The 27,881-nt window shown below is 44.1% G+C and overlaps 1 long non-coding RNA gene across 1 annotated transcript in view; it reads left to right on the forward strand.

Moving 5' to 3' along the window:
- The window catches only part of LOC147737109 (uncharacterized), a 32,383-nt gene continuing 4,502 nt past the window's right edge, over positions 1-27,881 (forward strand). The window contains exon 1 of the long non-coding RNA XR_015309806.1: positions 1-273. This is a non-coding gene — a long non-coding RNA (uncharacterized LOC147737109). The remainder of the gene's footprint in view (positions 274-27,881) is intronic.

Raw genomic sequence — 27,881 nt, forward strand, 5'->3', positions numbered from 1 at the left:
CACAAGCATTAGATGCTGATACCTCTGGCTTCTTTCTGTGTTCAGCTGACTGCAGAGGCGGAAGGACACCCTCTCGGGTGTCTGTGCAGCTATCTTCATCTACAGACCCTCACCGACCCCCCCAGATCTGCCCCCACCCCCTCAGACTCCAAACCTGCCCCCCCTCCAGGAGGTGGAGAGAGTCTACTATATAAAAATCTGTGCATACTGTGCTGCTTTTTACTGATCGCTGGGAAATCCTGCAAGTTACTTTGCATTTCACTGCACACGGAGGTATTTACAGCTTAATCTTTACATTTGTGCACGCTGCATGACTTGTAATACTGTATGAGACATCTTTGCACACTGGACTGCTTTTTACAACACTTTGTGAAATCTGTGCACATTGTACGTGTTTATTACTTAATTATAAGAAATCTGTGCACATTGCATTGCTTTTCAGGGCACTGTAAAGGATATTTACAGCTTAAAGAGGTAATCTGTGCACAGGGCACTGCTTTTACCACACTATAAGAAATCTCTGTGCAATGTACTGCTTTTTACCACACTATAAGAAATCGCTGTGCAATGTACTGCTTTTTACTACACTATGAGGACTATGTTCACAATGGACTGCTTTGTACTGCACTACAGGGGGGCATGCACAGTGAAAATGTGTACACTGCACTGATGTTTACTGCACTTGGAGAGATGCTTATCGCTGCACTGCTTTATACTGCATTGTGAGGAATCTTTGCCACCACACTTCTTTACCTGCACATTTGAGGGAAATTTACATTCTCATTGTTGCTGATTTTTTTATACCATGGGAGGTTGGACTCACGCACCCATCGACGCGCAGGCCCTCCTGGGTGTGTCTGGCCAGAAAGAGGCACTTCCACCCTCTACCCCTGCACTAAATGCCCTACGAAAGGAATGCAAAAAGTCAGAACGGTTATGGAGGAAGGACAAGTCTGCGAATAAAAAAGAATTATTCCAGACAGCCATGAGAACATACAAAATGGCACTCCGCAGAGCCAAAAGCGTCTTCTATGATGAAAAAATAAAAAATTCTTGCTGCTCCGCCAGGGAAACTTTCCTTATTCTTAAAGAGCTCCTTCAGGTCCCTGACCCCCCTGAGAAACATCTGAGCCCCAAAGAAGCGGAGGACAAATGTATCAACCTAGCTTCATTCTTTGATGAAAAAATCAAAAAGATTCTCGCCTCCCTCCCTGCGACCGCTGCCGCTTTTAATGAAGGAGAAAACGGCATTTTCCCCCCGAACCCCCGGAAACCATCCTCCCCTCACCTGCCTTCATTCGGACCGGTTACCAGGGAGGAAGTAGCCACCACATTTGCATCCATCAAGAGTGGCGCCCCAAGCGACCCGGTGCCTATACGGTTCCTAAAAAAAATCATCCATACCATAGTGCCCCCGCTGACCGCACTGATTAATACCTCCTTACTTCAAGGAGAAGTACCGCCGAGCTGGAAAGCGGCGGTCGTTAAGGGTCTCCTCAAGAAACCTTCCCTAGATCCAACAGATCTATCTAATTATAGACCCATCTCCCTCCTCCCATGGGCGGGCAAGGTCGCGGAGAAACTGGTCAACAAAAAACTGTCTGAGTTCTTGGAAACCAACCATCTGCTCAAGAGCTCTCAAACCGGCTTCAGACCAGGCCAAGGCACTGACACCGCACTCCTGGCAGCAGTGGAGAAGGCCAGAGACATTCTGGACACGGGAGGATCAGTGGCATTGATCCTCCTAGACCTCAGTGCGGCTTTCGACACTGTCAGCCACCAGGTCCTTATCCAACGCCTGGGGAATGTCGGAGTGAATGACAAAGCTCTGGAGTGGCTTGCGTCATTTCTCGGCCAACGTTCCTTCCAAGTCTGGGAAAGTGACAGCCGCTCTCCTACCATCCCTCTCCGGTGTGGCGTGCCCCAGGGCTCGTCACTTAGCCCCACGTTATTTAACGTGTATATGGCCACACTGGAGGAAGTGGTTACTCCATTTGGAGTAACCATCATCAGTTATGCTGATGACACACAGCTGGTGGTAACGCTTTCCCACCCCAAGCAAGACCCCTCGGACCTTCATGGCTGCCTCTCCAAAATTCATCAGTGGATGAATGACTCTGCCCTAAAGCTCAATGGGTCAAAAACGGAGATCCTACTCCTGGGGCACAGAGAGATCTCCCTTCCCCCAAACATCTGGCCTGCCTGCCTCGGTGAACCACCTTCCCCCAAAGCTGAGGTGAAGAGCCTAGGGGTATGGCTGGAGAAAGATCTCACCTTTAGGACACAGGCAAAGAAGACGGCCGGCGTTTGCTTTGGCCTTCTCAGGTCATGCAGGAAAGTCCTCCCCCTGCTACCTTTTAACTCCCGGAAACTGTTGATCCAGGGCCTGATTGTGTCCAGGCTGGACTACAGTAATGCCATTTACTTGGGAGCCCCGGAAGCAACCTTTTACACTCTGCAGAAAATTCAGAACGCTGCGGCCCGGATGCTCACGGGCACCCCAGCCAGAACATCCGCGAAACCCGCCTTGATGAAGCTGCACTGGCTGCCGGTCAGGGAGAGGGTGGTGTTCAAGGCTCTCTGCCTGGCCCACAAAACGCTTCACGAAGAAGGTCCTCCAATTCTCAAAAACTGCATCACCCCCTATAGACCGGCCAGAGCGCTCAGATCGGACCACGAAAACCTCTTAGTGGTACCGAGAGTGAAGAAAGCCCGGGCAGGAGGACGCCGATTCTCGGTGCATACAGCCAAGCAGTGGAATGCGCTGCCTCTGAAACTTAGAACGGAACCCAACCATCTCCGTTTCAGAAAATCACTCAAAACCCTTCTTTTTCCCAAGCCCTCCTAATCTCCTGTTCTGTGCCCCCGTCTGACTACTAGGTATTAGCGCTGAGATACTCCCGGGTGATTACGCGCTCTATAAAAACCTTAAATAAATAAATAAAATAAAATACTCTGACAAGGAGAGTGTCCACTTCTGCTGCTTTGCCGCGGTCAGCAGCCCCCTCCTTTCTTCCTCTTCTTCCCTCTCTCTGTCTCTGTCTCGCACTTCCTCACTTGCTGAATGAAAGCGTGACTTCAAGAAACGGCTATTACCCTCTCTTTCCTCTCGTTTCCTTCATTTGTTCCCCTGTGAAATGGATCCAAAGAAGAAAGAAACACTTTTGCTGGAAATGTCGACTTTTTCTCAAATTTTTCTATTCCAAAGTGCAGCCTTAGGGATGAAGAGAAAAAAAGGTTAAAAATAAGAAAAATACAAAGTAAAGCAAAACAGAGGGGTCGCAAAGAGGCCAGATTGGTTCTATTCACACCTAAACACATTAGCGCCACTTCACGGAGTTTGCCAGTGAAGCAATACTTTCGTTTTCTCGTCTTTCTGTTGGTGCGTGGAGTGGAAAACGTTTAATGCAATCCTTATCGACTGTTTTCCTTATTATAGTTTATAAAATGTGTACCACGGCTCTGTGTTCAGGGATGTGGTCTTTTTAAATCATACTGCTTACATTTTGTTAGGATATAAGCAATCGGCATTGAAACGGGTCCCTTCCTATTCCTGTAGTCATGTCCTTTACTTTTCAGGCAAAAACACTCTTTGATTTCTAAATATTGAGTGTAAAAGTGTTAAGGTAACCATGTTGTTCCAGGTAATATTACACATGGATTTGGATTTGGATGGATTTGGATTTATAAAGCGCGTAGCTACCCAAGGGCGTCCCATGCTTTACTTAATCTTGCATTCCCTATAAGTGTTTGCTTTTCCAGGAGGTTATTACTTTTTCTTTTCAGGCAGCATATTGCTCTTGTCGAGTGCATAGTTTGAAATGAGTCGCATCCAGGTGTTTATAGCGTGGCACAATTGGGTTGTAGCTATAGGCAGTGCACGTTTTTCTCAGTGGACACGTATATACATAGTAGGGGTCATGCCCAATTTACTCTCAAATACCAGGGCAATAACATCAATGATGTAAATTCACAAAAGAATGGTATGGAGGGATCAATCAAAAACATTTATTTCCAGCCAGAGTACAATTAATTACCCTGCTAATCTCTATTCTTATTAAGGACAAATTAATTTCTGCTATTACAGCTTGTGTACGTTTCAAGTGACGGGAAAAAAACACAGTATAGTCACATCAAACTAGTACGTATACAGTTTTCATATATACACAATGTACACATCTTTACACAAACAATTAAATCACACTCATATATATGATACACTACATACATACAATATATACAACATATACAACATATATCAAACACATACATATATAAAAAATAAAAAAAAACAATAAATCAATGATTGGTTCCCCTACTGAGAACAAAACAAACAGCTTGTATACTCTTAAATCAGAGCAATACTCTATAAAGTTGTCCCTACTGCGCCAGAGGAATAACACCTCAAAAGATATTCAGGTGGTGCTTTAATTCTACGTGATGGGACTCCTTTTTCTCAGTGGGGCAGTATGGTGTTCAGTGGGGGTGAGAATTTGGCTCTATGGCCAGAGATGCCGAATTTGGAACTGGTGAACCAGGTTCAGCATTCATTTCCAGACCATTCTCCTGAGGGAGCATATTCCCATGCTAGACCTTAGAAGGCCCCACTGGACCTTAGAAGCCCTAGTGTCTTAGCACCAGCAGGTGGACCCTAGCAGTGGCAGGTATGGGTTAACCTTAAAGGTTACCACAATCCATACCGAAGTTCACCTCCAGTCTTGCAGGCAGGCCTATGAAGCAGCACATCCTATAGCGACAGTGACTTTGGCACTGAGGTCACATAACCCTTGAGGCCAGTCCACCTCACCCATTGGTGCCTCCATTGGCCTTGTTTCAGCAGTGGTAGGGCAACTCGTCAGAAATAGACAATGCAGGATTTGCACCCACACCAAACTAAGTTTGCAAACTTCACGGTCCCTCTGCTTAAGGCACAAGCACTTTTAACATCTGCTTGTGCATTAGGGTTTGTGTATCGTTTTAATCCACACTAACAACATCTTCAATTGTTGGGTACATCAAACTCTCTCTTTTCTACTTAGGCATATCTGTCTACTTGGGTAACATAGCTCAAAAACATTGCCAAAATTAAAAGCTCTGATTAAACACTTATAAGGTCCCAAAGGTGAGACCTATTGGCTATGCCATTGCTTGTTAATACATGTAAGTTACCCCTATGGTAGGCCCTGGGTAGCCCTAAGAGCAGGGTGCAGTATTTAAAAAGTTGGGCATGTGCTTTTACGTTTTACATGTCCTGGCAGTGAAAAGCTCTTACGTTTGGTTTTTACTACAGCGCAGCCTATCTCTTTCTCGTAGGATAACATTGGAGTTGCTGTCTTACATTTTAGAAGTGCAATTTCCCAATGGGAAGAGATGTTTGGTTCAAGTTTGGTGTCTCTGGAATCCTAATTTAAAATCCTAACTCATGTTGAAGTTGAATTTTAAATTACAATTCTGAAAATGACAATTTTATTCTTCAATTCTTTGACTTTTAGAATGTTACCATAAAAATTAAGGGGGTTGCCACATGTCCATCAGAACCTGGGTATCTAATGATATTGGTTACAATGTGTTCAGTTAGGTGTCGCAATTGTTTGAATGAAAAGACAGTTCTAGAATACATCACCAAGGTATGCAGATCAATATATGGTCTGGAAAATTAATGAAACAAAACACACAACATATTTTATTTATTTATTTTTGTTTATAGAGTTTTGTATAGCGCAAACGTGACCCAAGGGTATCGGAGCGTTTCACAGTTGCATGTGTTACAGTTAGAGTGCAACGGTATAGTAGTGTTAATATATATTAGAGTCCGGTATATGTCTTTCTTAGCAGTTTCAACAATAACACATTTAGGATCTGTTTAGTGTACAAAGGTGTACCTCTAATCCTCTCCGAATGATCCCGATGTGTATTGCCATTAAGTTCTACATCAGGATTCCAGAGTAGTACTGATGGAAAGTCTTGCCTAAGGGAGGAACTTGTTCATTAGGAAGATCTTCGCTTCCCTCTTGATTGTTGCCATGTTTGGAATTTTTCCAATGTTTGGAGGAAGTGAGTTCCAGATTCTTAATTCAAGATTTTCCTGAACCAACGCTCAGCGGCGGGAGGGTGTGTCTGTCCTCCGCGCATGTGCAGTTGTTCACCCAAGGCCTCTGTAACCCGTGCTCCGCCGCAGTTGTGATCCACAGGCCCTCTTTAATCCGCGGTAGTCTGTGTTAATTCAAGACCTTCCTGAATCAGCCCTCGGCGGCAGGAGGCTGTGTCTTTCCTCAGCACATGCACAGTTGTTCATCCACAGGCTCTCTTTAACTCGAGCTCTGCCCTGGTAGGCTGTGTCTGTCCTCAGCGCATGCGAAGTTGTCATCCACAGGCCCTCTTTAGTTCAGTCCTGGTGTTACGAAAAGGCCTTAGAAAGCTCAGCAGGGCCAGCCAAGGGTGCCAGACCCACAACAGGGACCACAGCACCCATATTAAACCCCAGGTGAGGTCATGAGATAGAAAGATTGAATTCCTAATTATTGTATAGGTCTCGCTTTTGGGACCTTACAAGTATTTAGTTATGCAGCACAATATCCTTGGTGCAACAGCATCTACTGTTGTATGGCTAAACACTTATAAGGTCCCAAAGGCAAGGCCAATTGGCTATGCCAATGCTTGTTTTCATTGGTTCCTGTTTGTGCCTTTTAGAGATGCATGCTTCTGTTTTGTCCTCGAGTCTAACTACTTGCGCCTTTTGTTGATCTAGGTCACAGGTACTCACAAACATTTTACTGGAGGCCGCAAAGTTTGGTCTATGGTGTGACCGAGGGCCGCACTGATGCCAGCAGGATGTAAAGTCGGGGTAGGGAAACAAAGCATGTATATCTAGTGGCTGCCTTTAAGAATGAAGGTGTTCCTAAAGTTAAGGGCCTAGTTACTTCCTTTTCCTAACTGCAATTAACCTTTAAATAAGTGTTTGCTGTATATGTACCTTTCTTTTTCATGTTAGTTCTGAGTCAAGTGCTGCTGCTGCCGGGGTGTCTGCATGTAAAGACCTGGAGGGCCTTATGCGGCCCCCGGGCCGTACTTTGAGTATCACTGATCTAGATCCTCCCTGCGACCGCCCCAGCTACATGTGTATTTCCATGTTCTTCAAAAGGGGTCGGGGTTGAGCGGGGGTCGCTGTATCTCCTTTGCTCTCAGTGGTCCCATGGGAGTAATAGCTGCTCATTCTGCTAATCCTTCCCTAACTTTCCAGAAGTGTCAGAGCAGACAGGCTCGCTGATTCATTCTTGGTTACTGAGCGAGTCTGTTACATTTTTGCAACATTTCTTCAGCAAGTCTGTTTATTCCCAATGTATGGTGACAAGAGGCTCAGATCAGATTCTTCCTGTTTCTCTTGCTAAGCCATAGCACGTCCATGGGGGGAGTGGGAGGGGTAGAGCTGGGGCTGCCCTTCAAGATGCTCACACCCTGCACAGCTCAAGAAGCTGCCATGGCTTTACAAGAGAAACAGGAAGAATCAGAGAAACTGACACAAGTCATACACAGGGTACCAGAGAGTACTAACTGAGAACTTGCTTGTTTGCACAGTCGCTTTAAGCCAGAGTATTTTGATTGATTGAATGTAACGCTCTTAAAGTTACTCTGAACGCTTCTAAGACAATCACATTTTAAATGTAAAGGTTTTTGAAACAAGTGTTTTTTTAAAACTGAAATTGAATTGAATGCTTACTCACTGTGGGGAAACCTGACTTACTTACGTCGAACAGTAGAACGGGAGTTAGGCGGGGCAGGACCAGTGAGCACAGCTGAGAGGACTCGCCCTCGTGGGGAGCAAGGGACAGGTCAGCGCTCTAGTAGTTAAGCAAAAGCCTACTTATGGTGAACACTGCACGGACGTGCAGCGGCACGCTGCTGGCGCGCCTAAGGCTAGCCCGCCTGCGTCCGGACACGGTCATGGGCAAGGAACCATACCGGATTCGTCCCAGAAAACAGTAAGCTCATCACATATGATAGAGCAGTATTACTCTCATTGAGATACTCGGGTAGAGCCCATTGTGAGATGACTCTAGCGCCAACAAGCTTGATATGGAAGAAGATGTCATGCCCTCTCTGCCGGACTAAGTTTAACTCAGGCAAGATTGAAGGGCCACTACAACTAGATAGGCCCACAAGGAATGAGCAAATGGGACTTATTAACAGTAGATCTTTGCCAGCACACACCACAGAAATCCTAATGCTAATAGAGAATGAAGAACTTGACATTCTCTTCGTTACTGAAACGTGGTTGAAAGACTGGTCCGCCCCTGACATAATCCAAGGACTAACCCCAGATTTCCTTATCCAAAGACAAGATAGGATGGGAAAAACGGGAGGCGGGGTAGCAATTATTTACAAAAACGACTATGAATGCATGATATCGTCCATTACCACCACCAACAGTGAAACTGTACAATTTAACCTAAAACATATGCTAATAACTCGTTTTCAGGCACACTGCTCTATAGACCCCCAGAACCCCCACTCTATTCCTAGAGGAATTTCCCAGCTTAATAGCAGACATGGTGGCCAGCAAGAGCTCCATTACATTATTGGGGGACTTTAACTTCCATCTGGATGAACCTGATAATACCACAGCATTTAGATTAATTCATGACATGGAGGCCATGCAACTGAAACAACTGATAAACACAAGCCGGACAGGCCGGACTTCTGTCACTCCGCTCTAAACACACATCTTAATATCTCCAAAACCACCACCACCCCCTTCAGTTGCAAATTGACGACTTCCCTCCTGAATCTCCAGTCAAAAAGCGGATATATCTCCATCACTATTTTCACGAATGGCACAGTCCTAATTCAGGCCAAAAACGCTCACTTAGAGAGCTTCGATTCTATCTTCCTCCCACTAAAAGAAGCCTCCTTGTCCTCACCAGGTCTCGGATTCACCCCGACAGAAGTCGATTCAGATCCCCCCTGCGGCTGCCCAGACATCCACCTCGGCTTCATCACAAGGCTCCCTGCGCAACTCCATTCCTCCTTTCTCCGCTCAGTACCAGATCATTAGACAGCATCCAACCAGAGTCCCCCACTGTAACTCTTCCCCACTAACCCTCCGTCATCCAGACTACCTGGACACCCAGGCTCCTCCTCACCTCCTCTGCTGTCTCCTATGATGGAAGTCCATCCTCCAGCTCAGTCCACCCTCAGCCCCCCGCCCCTGATTATCTCGGGATCCGGCTCCACTCTCGAGGCAGCATTCCCATTGAGTAGATTGCTTGCCCATCCATGCCCCTCCTCCCCCCCTCTACCAACCCCCAATGGGGATCATCACCTTCCAGCTCAGCTCACCAACCCCCCTCCGTCCTCTCGTCACCCGGGTCTCATCACATGCCTTGAGGCAGCATTCTCCTCCCCATTTACTCCTACTACAGATTATCTAGGCAGCCCCCTTCATAATAATCTTCCTGAACAGGACTCTCGTCCCTCTTTAAACCACCCTGACCGACCCTCAGTCAGCAAGGACATTACGACCTCTGACACACTTCTTCACCCCTTGATCCTTCCTCCCTTAGTCCCTCCCCCCCCACCCAATACCACTCCGGATTCAGACACCCATCAACTCTTCATAGACAGCATGACGCAGCGCCTCTCCTTACTTGAAACCCAGCTAGAAATACTGGTTCGATGCCTGAGTGAAATTCTCTCCTCCCTAACCCTTACGCGAAAGCCCTCACATTCACCCTCAGAGCAAGCCGATCTCACCCATTCAAGCATAGATAAGGCAACACTCCACTCTGAGCCACAAGCCCCACCCAGACCCAAAGTCAGTTCCCCTAGTAAAGAGAAGATCAGCTCCTTGGACACACTCTCTAGAACACCCTCCTCACTCTCCTCACAGAAAATGATTCTCCCTCAGGCACCCCTAGACCTTCTGCTGAACTCGTCCCCAAAATCGGCGATCCAAGTAATCACGGGCTTCAGAAGCAAACACCCTCCCCCGAGAGCACCCAGACCCCCGTCCCACCTTGCCCTCCTGCCTAAAGCCCAACCGAACGAACACAGAGAATAATCCCCCATCAACTGCATGCTCATAAACTGCAGATCAGCCTCTAAACATACATCCAAACTTTCAGAAGCCATTCTCTCCCATGACATACAGATAGCATTCATAACAGAAACCTGGCTCAACAACCTCTCCTACCCTATCATGGACATGTTAGTTCCCCCTGGTTTCACTATGATCAACAAGGATAGGCTAGGGAACAGAGGAGGGGGCATAGCAATCATCCACAAGAACAACATCGCCATCACGGAAATCTCCTCTTGCGCTTACAGCTCTTTTGAATGCCTCTCAGTCAACATCAAAACTCAGGATTCCAAACCCACACTCTGCCACCTTCTCTATCATCCCCCTGGCAATTCTTCAGAATTCACGGTTCACCTTTCAGACTTGATTGCCCACTGCGCACTAGGCAACTCTAACTACATAATCCTGGGCGACCTCAACCTAAGGTGGAAGGAAACCAAGAACCCACTCATTCAAACCTTAAACAACCTACTCCTTTTTTAATTTTTTTTTTATTTTTTCTGTGGCAGAGGCATAAAGCATACAAGGACGAAACAGCATCTAATCAATGGCAGTCATTCACATAGTTGCTAATACATTACTAGCTTAATAAGAAAAAAGAAAAAAAACATATAACATATAAAATATATCTTTGCAAATGCAGTCGTTATTAAATTAGATCCAATTGTCAATAGGGGACCATATCTTCCTAGCAAAAATCTTCTTTTTCTGTCCCTTCAATTTATAAACTGCTTTGTCCATTCTATAAACATTTAGCAACTTTCCCAACCATTGTTCAAATGTTGGTGGATATATATCCAGCCATCTAGAAGTAATACAAAAACGGTAAACAGACATTCCAATGAAGAGAAAGTGTTCTTGATCAACAGATAAACTCTCAGATGGAAAATAGATACCAAAAATAATCACAGAAGGACAAAGCTTGATGTTGACATTGAGCAAGTTAGTCAGAAACTTTTCAATCTTATCTATATATACCACCAATTTAAGACAACTGTAAAACATGTGACATGAGTCCGCTGCTATAGTTCCACAGCGACTACAATTGATACCTTTCGTGGCTTTCCATTTGGCCAACTTAGCAGGTGTGTAGTAGAGATCTAGAGTAGACATATAATGTTGGCTTTTAAGAGAGCTATTAATTAGTGTTTTATTACTCATCTCAAAAGCCCTTACCAAGTCTATCCCTTCTATACACAATTTTCTTTGCCATTTCTGGGCTTGTTGGTCAAGATCATCATGCAGCCTGTTGACCATTAATTGATAGATTGTGCCAATACGGTTATCCTTCCTACAACTCTCTAAAATATCGATAGTCTCCATGGCATCGCTATATAACAGGTTTTTTTTTTCCAAAAAACTACGGATCTGTAAATATTTGAAAAATTCATTCCTGGAAAGGCCAAATGTTTCTTGAAGTTCAGAAAAGGACATAAAAACCCCATTTTGATACAGTTGCCCAATTGAGTGGATCTGTCCCATATGCCATCGATATGTAGGAATGTCTTGAAAAATCCCTGATAATGAAATATTGCAACAAATAGGTGTATAAAAATTGAGTTTTGAAGTTATCCGTAAAGTTTTGTTGATCTGTCTCCAAACTAAAAAGGCAGAAAGAAACACCTTAAATTTTGTTTTTTTGTAATAGCTGGGTTCCATGAATTTCAGTAAGCATTGACGCGCATGAGCGCCCATAAGCATTTCAAAGATGGAGGGTGCCATAGAGGTTTCGGTAGCATGGTCATGGAATAGTAGGACCCTGATTGCTTTAAGAGTGATGGCCCAGTAATACATTCTGAAGTTCGGAAATCCCAACCCAGCACGCTCTTGCGGAAGAGTACACCATTTTAAAGATCTTCTTGAGCGGCGGTACCCCCACAAAAATCTGGACAACATCCTGTCTATTTTATTGAAAAGAGACATTGAAAAGAATAGGGGAATGGTGCGGAAAAAGTAAAGAAATTTTGGTAAGATCATCATCTTGATGACATTGGTTTGTCCATATAAAGATAAGTGTAAATTGTTTATCCTTTCTAAGGTTCTATTGGTGGATATGAGTAAAGGATCCAAATTTAGTCCGACAATGTCATCAATTTTAGGTGATATAGTTACACCGAGGTATGTGCCAGTAGAATTAAATGGAATATCAGTGGGTGTACCAGTTTCAGAGTGTATAATCTGGGTTTTTGAGATATTGAGCTTATATCCGGAGAATTTACCATATTCTCTAGCAACTTCAATTATTTTAGGTAGCGCAGTAGAAGAATCAGAAGTTACAATGGCCACATCGTCTGCGTACGCTAAAACTTTGTGGTCAACCTCGTGAAGTTGGACTGGTGGGATGCCAGGTTCTGTAATTAATCTGTTCAGATAGGGTTCTAAGTAGAGGGCGAATAAAAGCGGGGAACAGGGGCAACCTTGTCTGGTCCCCCTAGTGATTGAGAATGGTCTAGAGGTATCAGTGCCTAGTCTTATTACACCCTTGGGATTAGAATAAAGTGATTGTACAGCTTTAATAAATTGTGACGGGAAGCCCTTCCATTCTAATACAATCCAAACTTTCAGAAGCCATTCTCTCCCATGACATACAGATAGCATTCATAACAGAAACCTGGCTCAACAACCTCTCCTACCCTATCATGGACATGTTAGTTCCCCCTGGTTTCACGATGATCAACAAGGATAGGCTAGGGAACAGAGGAGGGGGCATAGCAATCATCCACAAGAACAACATCGCCATCACGGAAATCTCCTCTTGCGCTTACAGCTCTTTTGAATGCCTCTCAGTCAACATCAAAACTCAGGATTCCAAACCCACACTCTGCCACCTTCTCTATCATCCCCCCGGCAATTCTTCAGAATTCACGGTTCACCTTTCAGACTTGATTGCCCACTGCGCACTAGGCAACTCTAACTACATAATCCTGGGCGACCTCAACCTAAGGTGGAAGGAAACCAAGAACCCACTCATTCAAACCTTAAACAACCTACTCCTAGCGAACAATCTGACTCAACATTGCTTAGAAGAAACTCACCACAAAGGAGCCATCCTTGACGCCATTATTGCTGAAAGCAAGACTATCACCATCGATCACATCCTCCCAGTCGACTGGTCAGACCATCACTTAGTCCTCTTTCACATCAACCTTTAATCCTAGACAAAACAATTCTAAAACGAGACACTCTCAAACGGGTTAGGAACACAGCTCAAATTCCACGAGCGGCCCTAGAAGAAAGAATCAGTCTGCTGCTCCCCTCTACCACTGACCACCTCTCCACCAACGATATCACCGCTCTCTACAACACTAATTTGACGCTTACCCTTGACCAAATTGCTCCCATTAAACTAAAGAAAGCTAGGAATATTCCCTCTAGAACATGGTTCACCTCTGACATCAACGATGAAAGAAGACTTTTAAGAGCCGCAGAAAGAACATGGAGGAATGATCCCTCAAACCTCCACCATGATCAACTCCAAGCAGTCCGCAGGATGTACAAAAATCATACCAAGAATAAAAAGCCAGCTTTCTTCTACTCTGCTTTAGATAACGCAAAATACCGGCCTAAAGAGCTTTTCAACATCATCAAGAATCAGACCTCCAAACCTATACCCCCCTTAACTCAAGCATCCAAAGCTCGGTTCGACAGCTTTGCAACCTTCTTTAACGACAAAATCGTCAAGATAGACCTAGCATTGGGCTTAACCCCCTCCTCCCTCAATGAGATCAATACGCCCAAAACCCATGTCAACGCTTCCATGAAATCTCCACAACAGTGGTCATCATTCACTCCCATCCAAGCCCTCAGCACTCGCCCTGGACCAACTACCGCCTCTTCTGACCAAAGATCTAAAGCGAGTCCTAGCTCCAATATGGTGCAAGATCATCAATAGCTCTTTGAGCTCTGGATCCGTTCCAGACTGCCTCAAGGTAGGGCAAGTCACACCACTATTAAAGAAGCCAGGTCTAGACACAGAAGATCTAAACAAAACCAGACCGGTCTCGAACCTTCCTTTTTTGGCTAAAATCATGGAAAGATGTGTTCTCCCTCAGCTAACCCTTCACCTTGAAAACATCAAACTTCTAGATCCCCACCAATCGGGATTCAGAAAGGGATGCAGCACTGAATCTGCAATCCTCAACGTCATAGACGACCTACGCAAATCACTCGACTCGGATCAATGCTGCCTTCTCATCCTCCTAGACCTATCTGCTGCATTCGAAACAGTCAACCATAATCTACTGCTAAGGGTCCTTCAAGAAAGAGCTGGTCTTCAAGAGACAGTCCTTCAATGGTTCTCCTCCTTTCTTCACAACCGATCACAGAGAATAAAAATCAAAAGCTACGAATCCGACCTCCACCCGGTCATCAGAGGTGTTCCTCAAGGGTCTGTACTCTCCCCACAACTCTTCAACATCTATATCGAACCCCTCACCTCTCTACTCAGAAAATCCAACATCCCCTTTCACCTATATGCGGACGACACGCAGCTGTATCTGGAAACGACCTCAATTGAGGACATCCAGAGACTAAACAACACAACAACACAAATATTTACACCTAGGATATTTAAAAAATGGGCACAAAAGTACAAAATGAAGGGTGTTTTGCGGAGACATATTGTCGCAGCCGCAAGCACCCTTCTGCGCAATAGTTAATGTAAATCCTGCAGGGTCCGCTAATAGGTGTGGTAAAAGGTTAAACCTAAAGCGGGTCATTAGGAATCTATCATGTGAATTATGTACCAGATACAAGTACGGCTTCATGCCCTCATTTTTTATGAGACTAAGGACAGCTACAGATTGTTTGGTTGTTTCCCTGCTGCTCTACGGTTTACATAGTGATTGGATAGTAATTTTTTAATTTTGGATTTATCCGAGGGTAAAATAAGCTTAGGGTTGATGAACAAATCCTTCCGGTCAATGCTTTCCAGGGTGATCTTAACATAATTTAGCCAGGGAATATGTAACCCTTTGTCCCTATGCAAGCAGTCTTCCAAAATTTGTCTACCTAAGACTGCCTCGGGATTTGACCAGGTGTTCAACGATGCCAATACTGGTCTTAGCTTACGGCCGTAGTTTGCTTTTGCACCATTTGTGGAGAATAATTTTGAGCAACGGTCCTCCACTAGGTATCTAAATTTGAGTGCCCCGTCGAACAATAACCCTAGATAGGAGAACAACTTCACCTTCTCTAATGTGTGGTTCCCTATCCTATAGGAGAACCTATTACACGGTTTAGAGCCTGCTAGTATCACAAACGATTTACTCAGGTTTACTGACAGATGCAGACACCCCATGAACTTAACAAAACCATCAATTAGGCATTGCAGGCCCCTCGGAGTGCGTGCAAGCAGGACCGCGACATCCACATACAAAAGCACCGGAATATGACGCGATCCCACTTTAGGGCAGTCCGAGTTTAGAGCCAGCAACGCCTTCTCTAGGTTGTTGATGTAGAGCGAGAACAAAAAGGGTGCTAGGATGCAACCCTGTCGCACTCCACTTGTGCAGGGAAATGGATCTGTGTTCCCCACCTCCGTGTTGAAACGTACCCTAGCTGTTGTGTCCTGGTGTAGTACACTCAAGATGTTAATCAGGCCTAGGTCAATTCCCATATCCCTCATCAGGCACCATAACTTGTTCCTATTTACATGATCGAAGGCTGCAGCCATATCCATGAAGCCCAAATACATAGCCTCATTGCAAGCTTTAGTGTATTTAGCGATCACCAAATACAAATTAAGGCATTGATCGCTTGTGGACCTTCCTGTTCTGAAACCATACTGAATGTCCGTAATTAGATGGTGTTCCTCGGTTCAGTCCATAAGCCTTTGCAAAATTACCCGGTCCAAAACTTTTGCTGAGACGTCGATCAGGGAGATTGGCCTATAACATTGCGGGTTGTCCCTGTTACCCTTCTTAAAAATAGGGACAATTACCGCGGTAGACCAAGAGCGGGGCAAAACAAGCTGGACGGCAGTGTTTAACACTCTGGTGAGGATGGGGGCCCAAAGATCTACTTTACTCAGGTATAAATCAGGAGGAGTGCCATCAGGGCCCGGCGCTTTATTGCGTGTGAGGCCTTGGATCCCTGCTGTTATTTCTGCGAGGGTAAACTCAATACCTATTCCCAGTTGGGCAACCCCCCCCCCCCCCCCCCCCCCCCAATCCATTTCTGTATCCTGCTTATGGTTATATAATCCCTCAAAATGTGAGACCCATTGTTCTTGTAAAATGCTCGACCCGATCTCAGGGGTATTGCTATCCTGGAAGCAGGGATTATTAACGATCCTCCAGAATTGGGACATATCCCTTTTTTCTCCTGCCTCTCTCATATCTGCCCAAGCTTCTGTTTGTAGGGTGGTCTTTCTTTGTTTCTGTGCATTTTTGTACATACGTCTGCACTGAGCTATTCTGTAGGAGTCCCTGGGCTTAGCCTTTAAGCTAAGTTTTAAGTCTCTCAGGGCTCGTGAGCACTTGCCATCAAACCACCTTGGCTGCAGATTAATCTTCTTGTGGGCTTTTGTTTTTAGTAAGCCATCTACTAACTTGGTCACTGAGCTAAAAGCCCCAAGCAAATTACTCCCCTCTATCATAGGATCTAAGCATTCCTCTATCAGAGCCTTCCCTTGTGACATTAGGTCTTTATAAAAAAATGTCCCCGTCGATTTTGGCCCATCTGAGCCGCATTTCTTGATCTGTGGCCTTCAACACGCTGTCCCTCAAGGGGCTAAACTTAAAGCGACCCCACAGTTTAAATGTTAAAATTAGGGGGTTATGATCGCTAAATGCGCTCCACTCAGTCCCTACTGTGCTGATTGACTTTTTAACATGCCTAGAGACTAGAGTATAATCTATGTAAGAGGAGCATCCTCTGCCTTTAAAAGTTGGAGTAAGAGACCCATCCTCTGCTAGGCTGACCAAGTCTATTGTATGTTCCAGGTCATGCGTCCTTAACAGATTACTAAGAACTAAACCTTCTGTAGAGTGTTCAAAATGTGGGCCCTTCTCCATGGAGCATCGGGACCAATCTGCGTTCAGGGGAAACAAAGAAGGACAAAGGTGACAATTAAAATCACCTACAACTACCAAAGATTTTTCCATAGTCCCTTTTCTGTTGGAGTCTGTGGTCTAGTTCTAGCAGCGTTTGATTTTTTCCATTTACAGACCCTGCATTATATAGATTTAACAATGTTAGTCTGAGTCCTGGTCTTACATACCGTAGCGCCTGTATATTGTGTGCTGACCACGGGGGGCTCGTCCATACTCCTGTCATATTAAGGTCTACATATACCACCAGGCCTCCAATGGCTCTTCCTGAGCTAGCTTTCTGCGCTTGCTCAAAGAAACATTTATAACCAGCCATATGGAAGGGATTATTATCAAGTGCCCAGGTTTCTTGTAAACTAATTATCTGAAACCCCCCTATGTACTCTCTCCATTCTTTGTTGTGGAATTTTCCTGCCAAGCCAGCGATATTCCAAGATAGAATGTTCAGCTCCCCCTCAGGGTCCCTGCCTGGATTTTTGTTACAGTCGGATGTTGGCCCTCCCTCCGACCTTGGAGATGTAGTATCAATCCCAGGATTTTGTGTCAGATGCTGAGCTGGTGCCACCCTCCAATTTGCCTCCTGTGAGCAAGATATTTGAGGCATGTGATACTTTTCGGCCACCTGAGTAATCACCCTTTCTATACTTGCCATTGGCGAATATATTTGACTACCTTATGATTTTGGTGATGGTGCATTATTTTTCTTCTGCCTCATATATCCACCTTCCCCACTAGATGAACTTATGGCGTTACCCTCCATATCAATGTACTCGCTGACTTGGACCTGATGTGTTTGTGGTCAATCATTGTCTTCTAGGCTCAATAAGGGGCTGAATCTATTCTCCCAGATGGCAGCATTTTGTTCTTGCTACATCACAGCGTTTGTAGCAAACCTGCCCATCCCATTTACAGGTTGGCCCATGCCTGCTCTCCCCGGGTAATGTCTGAAATTATAGGGGGCATGTTGTGTGGGGTAAAAGTATCCCAGTGGCAGCGTTTTGATTTTACTTCGTAGTTGTAGTGAGCCACTCGCCAGTATATATTCCACCAGTCTCTTGTCCCAAAAATTCACAATTATACAGTTACCCGCTAGATCTTTGTGTTTGCTACCTATCCAGTTCACCCTTCTGACATTCATGATTTCACCACTTTAGTTCCCTCCCAGTGGTCTATTTGTGTTCAGCCATAAGATTGTCTTGTTTTTAAGCTCGGGGTAGAATTCTTTCTGTTCTGGTTTCAGTTCTGGAACCCCCGAGTACCGCTACGTAAGGACAGGCCTCAGGTGGCAGATTTATACTGGGTAGGGAATTTACTACTCTTGAGTTAATTTCACATCTGGTTTGGTGTGCTGGTTTTCCCTTTTGCCCTTGTGCTATTAAATTACTTGCCCCCCCCCCCTAAATTACACTGGGCCCTCTGCCCTGACATGATTCAGCATTCGTGGGAGTAGAGGGATCAGTAAGTATTGTGTCATGCGCTACAGTATGCTTATTACTGATCGTGTGGTCAATTGATATAGCAGGCTGAATGGCTGGGCTGGTCACTGTTGTGGAGATACTCCCATTGACACTGTTATTCACAGTTTTAACCTGAGTCCTTCCTTTCTTGTGTAACTCATTAATGATTTTATCGAGTCTGCTGATTATAGGTTTAATCTGACTCACTATGAGTATTTCTAGGGAGTTTTGTAGGTTTGAGACAGGTAGAAGACAGGACCCCCCCCCCGAATCGAGTATCCTCAGCGCGTCATCAACCACTTGCAGTAGGGCTGTTTCAGTGCTGCAGTTTTGGATGAAGCCGGACTGACAATTGTCAAGAAGATCATTGTCTTTGATATGAAGAGAGAGTTGTTTCGCTACACATCTTTCAGTGATCTTCGCCAGAAAGGGAAGGTTAGTGATGGGGCGGAAGTTGTTGAGGTCATTCGCATCAGCAGTGGGTTTTTTAAGCAGAGGGGTGACCTGCCCAGTTTTGAAGGAGACAGGAAGGGAGCCTTGAAAGAGGGAGAGGTTGACCAGAGTGGTCCAATAGGAAAGGGAATGGGTAAATAAGTCAATGGCAATGGCACTGGGGATGGGGTCCAGAGAATGGTTGGAGGGACCTGGTGTCTCTACATTGTCTCTTTTTGTTAACTAGGACACTACACTTTAGTGTCTGCCTCCACCGGTACACAATGCCGTTGGCCTTTGACCCGATCAGGGTGAGTTCGACAACCCAGCTACCATCTGTTTTTAAGACCTTGACGTGTGCTGTGTTACGTTTTTAATAGATCCAGATCACAGTTGATGCATGTCACAACTCACCTGTGTTCTGCAGGAGTGTGACGCACCATGGATGTTTAATGTTGCGCCCAACATATTGCTATGTCTTTGATATGATATGATAATGTTGTCGTATTGTATTTTTATTATAGACTTTGGTATAGATCTACAGGTACCACTTTTTACGGTGCTGTATGGGTGGTCGTTTCTACACTTCACAGAATTTGTGACCACTACCAAAAAGTGTAGGTAGATCCTATTTCGGTCCTGAAGAATTGCCATTAATAGATATCAGGCAAGAAACATGTTCACCTCTCTCACCAGCACATTATCTCACATACCTTAGAGTGGGAGTGTGCGCCTTTTCTGGTTTTAATCAGGGTAGTGCCACAACTCATTAAAATTGTTCTGAGTGGACCACTATTCCCTGTTTTATTTTCACATCCCTACACATTATCATCACATACACTATATACACTTTTCTAGGGCCCTCAAACGCACTACACCCAACGGCGTTAGGAAAAGAGATCTGCGCCAAGAAGGCCCCATCACGGGTGTCTGATCGGGTATTGCAGCGCAGACTCGATAAGGAGCAGACCCAATGATGAAGCAGGACACCTAGCTGGCTGGGTGTTTGAGGGTCTTTTTCCGAAAGGAGGAAACGCTTCTGCCCATCCACACATTGGTTAAATCCTTTGATTTCTTACCATTACCTGCACTACATGTTAAGAACGGCATACAACTTCTGTTTTCACTGTATGGAGATAGGCCAAAAAATGAACAAGGGCCTCATCCAGTCCATATTCTTAAAGGATGGACCGTAGACGGGACCAATTGACAAAATCGAAGGCTGAGGACAGGTCCATAAAAGCTAAGTAAAATGGCGAGTGCTGTGCAAAAGTGTACGTCCCTATGATCAAATTAAGATTAAGACATTTCTTGTTCGTGCCAACGATACCCCTGAAACCCAGGTTAACATTTTTGTGTATAAAACTCTGCCTAAAATTTTAAGGGTGTTATCTATGAGGGAGATCGGTCTATAGCAACAAGGTTGTGTGCAATCGCCCTTTTTAAAAATGGGAACGATCGTGCTAGTGCACCGTGTCTTAGGCAGTGGGGCATTGGTTAGATTATTAAAAATATTTAACAACAGTGGGGCCCAAAAATCTTGTTTATATTTAATAAGATCGATGGGCAACACATCAAGGCCTGGAGTTCTATTGCCCGCACTCTGACGTATAGCCGCCTCAACCTCGTTTTTGATAATGAGACTCCAGGTGGCACCCTGTTAATAAAAGGGTCGGATTAAAAAGCAGGCTCTTGGTAAATAGCGGAAAAGTGACTTTCCCTGGTAGCGCTCATTATGTTGCAGCTGATGGGAGTTAACGGTTGTCCTCTTTAATGGTAATCCAAAATATATTCCCATTATTTAAGCTGGCAGCATTAATGGGCGCATCCCAGTGCTCACCTAATAACTGTTGCTTCCTATTAGCAATAGCCTGCTTATATGTCAACCTTAAGGGGATGTATGACGTTACAACGCATGCTTTTACCACGCATGCTTTTACAACGCGGTTTTTACATCGCATACCATTACAACGTATAGCGCTTTGGAGGGATCTATGACAGAATATCGACTACAAAAATATCGACCTACAAGAATATCGAGTCAACAATATCGAGGGCAAAAATATCGACATCCTATCTACAACATGGTAAGTACAAAAATATCGAAAAAATAATATCGTTGTAAAAAATATCGATGTTAAAAATATCGATTTTTTTTTTTAATATATATAAATGTAAAAGTAAGTATATAACACTAATAAATAAAATAAACATATTTAAAAGTATCTAATAATGTTTAAAATTAATAAATAAAAATATATACAGTAAAGATATAATATATATGTACTAAACAATAAGTATTAATAATTAATTTACTAAAAATACCCCTTTACCCAAAAACTGAAAACTGACCCAGAACCCTAAAAATACCCCTTTACCCAAGAACTGAAAACTGACCCTGAACCCTAAAAATACCCCTTTACCCAAGAACTGAAAACTGACCCTGAACCCTAAAAAACCCCTTTACCCAAAAACTGAAAACTGACCCTGAACCCTAAAAATACCCCTTTACCCATGAACTGAAAACTGACCCTGAACCCTAAAAATACCCCTTTCCCCATGAACTGAAAACTGACCCTGAACCCTAAAAATACCCCTTTACCCATGAACTGAAAACTGACCCTGAACCCTAAAAATACCCCTTTACCCATGAACTGAAAACTGACCCTGAACCCTAAAAATACCCCTTTACCCATGAACTGAAAACTGACCCTGAACCCTAAAAATACCCCTTTACCCATGAACTGAAAACTGACCCTGAACACTAAAAATACCCATTTACCCATGAACTGAAAACTGACCCTGAACCCTAAAAATACCCCTTTACCCAAAAACTGAAAACTGACCCTGAACCCTAAAAATACCCCTTTACCCATGAACTGAAAACTGACCCTGAACACTAAAAATACCCCTTTACCCATGAACTGAAAACTGACCCTGAACCCTAAAAATACCCCTTTACCCAAAAACTGAAAACTGACCCTGAACCCTAAAAACACCCCTTTACCCAAAAACTGAAAACTGCCCCTAAACACTCAAAATACCCCTTTACCCAAAAACCCAAAAATGACCCTGAACCCTAAAAATACTCCTTAACCCAAAGTTAAATAATATTATTTAATTAGCAATTAATAATTAATTAACAATAACAATTAAGTAAATATATTAGCACATAAGCTGTAATTAATATAATTTAATACTTATTATCATTTTTCCCCAATTAATTAATTAACAGTAACTAAAAATTATATATAAATAAATTACTCTAATAATGTAATTAACTAACTAATATTATTTAATTACCAATTAATTACTAATTTAAAATATGTACCAAATTATATTAATTAATTAACTAATTAATATTAATTATTTGCCAATTAATTAGTTATAAATATTTAAAAGCATATATTAATTAATTAATTATTATTAAATTACTCCCCACCCTATTCCCCTATAAACCCACATCCCGCTACAGAAATATATAAATCAATTAATCAATTAATTATTTCCCAATTAATCAATATTAATTAGCAAATAATTATAATTAATTAATTAATCCTACTAATTATTAATCAACTTACCATAATTAAATTACTTCCCACCCTATTCCCCTATAAACCCACAACCCGCTCCGGTACTAAAACATCAAATTTACTTATAAATTTCTATATTATTATAGAAAATGTATACACATATAATAGTAATTATTTTAAATACTTAAATTAAACATATAACACATACATAATAAAAAACTATAAAATAATACAAATATCGATATTAGTGTCATCGAAATTATTAACATCGATATATATGCTATCGATATTACTAACTTCGATATTACTTACATCGATATTAAGTATTTCGATATTACTTACCTTGGGTCGATATTCTGTCCTACGATATTCTTGCCTTCGATATTATGCTCCTTCGATATTACAGACTCGATATTATGGTAAGTCGATATTTACAACTCGATATTTTGACTGTCTACCCTTTGGAGTGCTGGATAGTGAATAATTTAATTTACTAATCCAACTCCAGTCCCCGTGGACACTAGGGAAGGTGTTGGATAGTAAATTAAATCTATTCCCTATCCTAGAGCGCCCCCCAGCGCAATGAGTTGTAATGGTTTGCGTTGTAAAAGTTGCGTCGTAAAGGCACTGCGTGGTAAAAGTTGCGTTGTAAAGGATGTTCCCCACCTTAAGAACTTGACCAAATCATTACACCTAGGGTTTTTAAGATAGGGCCTTGCGGAGCTTCCTGTTGGCAATTGAGCACTCCTGATTGAACCATCTAGGGTCGCGCTGTACTGTAGAAATGGGTTTAGACAGCAGGGATTTAATGGCTCCACTGAGTTCGGTAAAGGCGCTGATAGCCACTGGGTCTAGAACTGAATCGGTCTGCGTTATTAAGGCCTCGCCAGCCCAGACTGCGGTTATCTGTGGATGGTGATAGATCCCTAGCACCACATTCTGTCTGAAGCGTTGGAATTGGAGACATCCGTAACATTACTTGTATTGGGTTATGGTCACCAAAGATTCTGGCCATAATTTTGGCTATAAGCAAGCTTGCTTCTAAAGCGGGGGAGGTAAAAAACCATTATCAATTGCAGATAAACTGACCCTCCCTCTGAATGTCAGTTATGGGGGGCATTTAATTTAATTTAATTTAATTTAATTGCGGGTTTATATTGCGCTAGGAATCGACTCCCGGAGGAGTATCTCCACGCTTCGACCGCTGGGGAACCCATCCTGGCTCACCCTGAGAGATGGTCCCTGATGGGTATCTCTAAGGTGCGACCAAGCATCCCCGGCGGTCTGGGGGGGCCGTTGTGAAGATGAGGCAAGCTGATGCCCAGAGTTGCCGAGTGTGGTCTCTGACTAGAGTTGGCACCGAGGCGAGAATTATCGAGTCCGCTAACCCTGGTCCACGACCCTGCCGTGTCGGGAATCGAACCCTGGTCCCGGGCCGTCCTCTGCTTACGGGTCTGCCACCTCTAACCAGTGAGCCACACTTCTCCCTAACTATTATCTTTTGTAGTTGCATCAATTTCCATTAATTAAGTTAAGGGTGGTCAAATGGTCCATTAGCTCTCTACCCCATTGCATGTTTGTCTGCTGCTGTGTGAATATTCACTTGACCATGAGAAAGATAGCTTAGCATTAAAATCGCCCCCCAGACAGATTCCTACTGACTTAAAAGAGTCTTTGGATTTTCCAATAGATGCAATAAAATTAATCACATTTATAAAATGCATATTTGGAACAGAATGAAAATCATTGTTATAAAAATTAATTATCCAAAAGGAAATTCCCCTATTAAATAATATGCCTTGAACATTATTGTTATCTGTATGTACAGTTTTTATGCATCCCCCTGTCTTAATATTGACCCAGATTGATAAATCCCCAAATGGTCGACCCTGCTTGGGGGTTGTTGCTAGGATATTATGGCATTCAAACCCCTCAATATGCAATTCTTGTGTGGCCCATGTTTCCTGAAATAAAAGGATATCTTGGTCTTTAATAATCTAGCTAGTGAAGTTTAGAGTACAACCTTACAACATTCCAGCTTAAGATACAGAGGTATTAACTTGCTGAGCCCTTCGTTTGCATAGGGGGATAAGTGGGTTGTGGGAATAGTACACTCAGTTACTGGCAGGGCATGGGGTAACCTAATAGCAGGATCAGTATTTTACCCAGAAGTTGATAGTCAGTCTTGGGTCTCTAATCCAGACAAGGCCTGGAACCTAATAGAGGTAGTAATTCAAGAGGAATTGTTGGTGAAAGGAGCATGTCTTGGTTTGTAGAAGTAACCAAGGGGTAGTGCGCATATGTTAGTGCTATTAGCTGTTATGAATTTGCACCCCCTAGTAGGTGTCTCACCAAAGAAGGTCTGCGAAAGTTAATTAGAATACCGTCCCTTTCGATATTTTTTGTAGATGCACTGCCTCACCCAACCCTGCATGGCATATTAATATCCTTTATTTCGGATACAAAGAAGCTTCTATGCCTTGATAGCCAGTCCGCACATTTATTGCGTAGCTGGTCCCATGACTCATACTGATCCCTCTTTAAAGTAGGTACTCCTGCCAGTACCAACACAAAAGGGCAAGCAGCGGGCGGCAGACTCAGGACATCCTGATTAGCCATTCATACTTGGGGCGGCAGGAATATTAATGCACGAGGTACTAGACAACCTGTTCTGATTCGAGCCCCTGGGCCTGTTTAACCTATCAGCACTATCCCTGGTGGGGTTGGTATTTGAAATGGTTATTGGTATAGGTGGGTGGGGTGGAGGAGGAGGAGCTGTTTCTTTCTATAGGCAATTAAGGCAGCCCCTGGATTGATCGTATATCGGGTGAAGGGTGATTGCGGGAGCAGTAACTCCGGCGGTTTGCCACACAATTTCGGCATCTAAAATACTCATACAAACACCTACACCAGGGGTACTCATAGTACGGCCCGCGGGCCAGTGGCGGCCCGGCAAGCCTTCCCTGGCGGCCCGCGGACCTTTCATACATCGTACCCGAGTTGTGTTTTTTTCCAAAGGGTGTCTGTAACCAGAGCTCGACTCAGAGACTCTGCTGCTCTGTGGGGGCCGGGCGATTATCGCCATAGTCAGAGTGGGGCTGTAGGGGCGCTGCCTCATTAACATGCCAATGGTCTTTTAATGACCTGTGAAGTGCTCGGGTGGCGCTGTGTGTGTGCGCGCCTGGAAGCTGTCACATTTCCATTTTCCATTGTCTTCATTAATAACCAAATAATCACAAAGGTACATATGTCAGGAGTCGGGCTGTATGCACTGTAGGTACACTACATCTCCCAGAAAGAGTAGGGAAAAAAGGGACGTAGTGCACTCTCCCATACGATTATGCACAGGTCAGGTGAGAGGGCGGATTTAAACCAGCAGCTGTAGTCACTCATTGCTTGGCTTTCAGCGTTTCTCGTGTCATTTTTTTTTTTTTTTTGGTCAACTACCTCCACTGGGAGCGATTATGCATCCCCATTAATCAGTGCAAGCCGTCAACGTTTGGCTGGGGACGCCCCACCTTCCTGGATTACTCTCTGATTTGCGGACGAGTCCAGGCCAGATTTTGGTTTAGCATTATTGAGGCTTTTTTCAACTATTTTCAACACGCAAGTTTGCGCATATACTCGGACATTCGAGTTTCTTATTTTTTGTTTACGCATTCTTCTTCTTCCTTCATAATCCTATCGCAGGAGCGCTCACACGCCTTCCTTTTCCCTGAACAACTTGTGTACCTACTGCACTTTATTACCAGCGTTATTTATTTGCTTTCCACAATATTCCTACACATTCCTGCCTGGGGCTTGCTACAAGTAAGCGTGGAAGGGTGCACAATTGCTAAATTAGCTGTATATATTCATTAAAATATTAGTACCTTTGATTTAGATATATTTTGTTGTTTCCTTTTATATTTTAGCTTGCACTGTCCTGGGAAGCGGCCTCCTCCTTGCTGACTGTAATAGGGACTTCTTGGATGGTTTTTCTTGGTCCCTTCATTTTTCAGGGATGCAGCTCCTTATAATGTATTTCAAAAACTTCACACTGGGAGACTTTGTGTCTGGGAAAGGGGGGGACATTCTCTTCACTCCTGGGGAACGGTTAATGGTATTGACCAAGCGAAGGCCAACAACATTACTATATATATATATATGTATCTTTTTACCATCTATTCAGGTAAATAAAATATACACACGTATCTCCGCTGCAGCCATTCTTCAAAAAATCAGCAAATAAAATAAATGCCAAAGGGGTGGAAATTGTTGGAGCTCGGGAGGGGGGTGTGGGCGGCGGAGGCAGGGTGAGGTGACAGAGGGAGGTAGAGGGAGGGAGACCTCCGAGTGAGGGAGAGGGAAAGAGAGAGAGGGAGACCTCAGAGTGAGGGAAACGGAGGGAAACCTCAGAGTGAGGGAGACCTCAAAGTGAAGGAGAGAGAGGGAGACAGAGGGAAGGAGAGAGAGGGAGACAAAGTGAGGGAAAGGGAAATAGAGTGAGGGAATGGGAAATGGAGTGAAGGAAAGGGAAATAGAGAGGGAAAGGGAAATAGAGAGAGGGAGAGAGGGAGACAGGGAGAGAGGGTGAGACAGTCAGAGTGAGTCAGACAGAGGAAGAGAGGGAGTGAGACAGTCAGAGTGAGTCGGACAGAGGAAGAGAGGGAGTGAGACAGTCAGAGTGAGGGAGAGGGAGTGAGAGAGTCAGAGTGAGAGAGTCGGAGTGAGTGAGACAGAGTGAGTGAGACAGAGGGAAAGAGAGGGAGGGAGAAAGAGAGGGAGGGAGACAGAGAGAGAGAGGTGTGTATGCCCGGTCTGGTGGCTCAGTGGACGAAGGCGTCCGCTGCAGGGACCTGTGATCAACCTCATGATCACAGTTTTCTTTGTTGCTCTAGCCCCGCCCCCTTCCCCACTGACCCCGCCCCCACCGGTGCGGCCCTCCGACACAAACCACACAGTAAATTTGGCCCCCGAGAGAAAGTTTGTGAGTACCCATGACCTACACTATCAATGGCCCTGCTCCCATCAACCTCTTTGGTTTCAGCCACCTTTTCCCCCATTGTCCCCTTAAAACGTTTTGCTACTAAAATAGCCACCCGCCTTCTTATCCAGGGTAGATGAAAAGAACTGCTGGGGAAAGAGTCGTGACCTCATTCTATGCCAGTCTTTGGAGAGGAGCTGTGTCTCCTGGAGGAGGCACACATCTGCCTCCATGTTATCCAGGTAGGAAAGGATGGACCTCCTTTTATTGAGATTGTTGAGACCTCTCGAATTGAAAGTGAGAATTTTCAGTGTGGGCTGGGAAATAGCGTGTCATAGTGAGTGCACCAGCTTTGGCCTGTATTTG

This window comes from Lissotriton vulgaris, chromosome 1_1 (assembly GCF_964263255.1).
Source record: "Lissotriton vulgaris chromosome 1_1, aLisVul1.2, whole genome shotgun sequence".
Lineage (NCBI taxonomy): Eukaryota > Metazoa > Chordata > Amphibia > Caudata > Salamandridae > Lissotriton > Lissotriton vulgaris.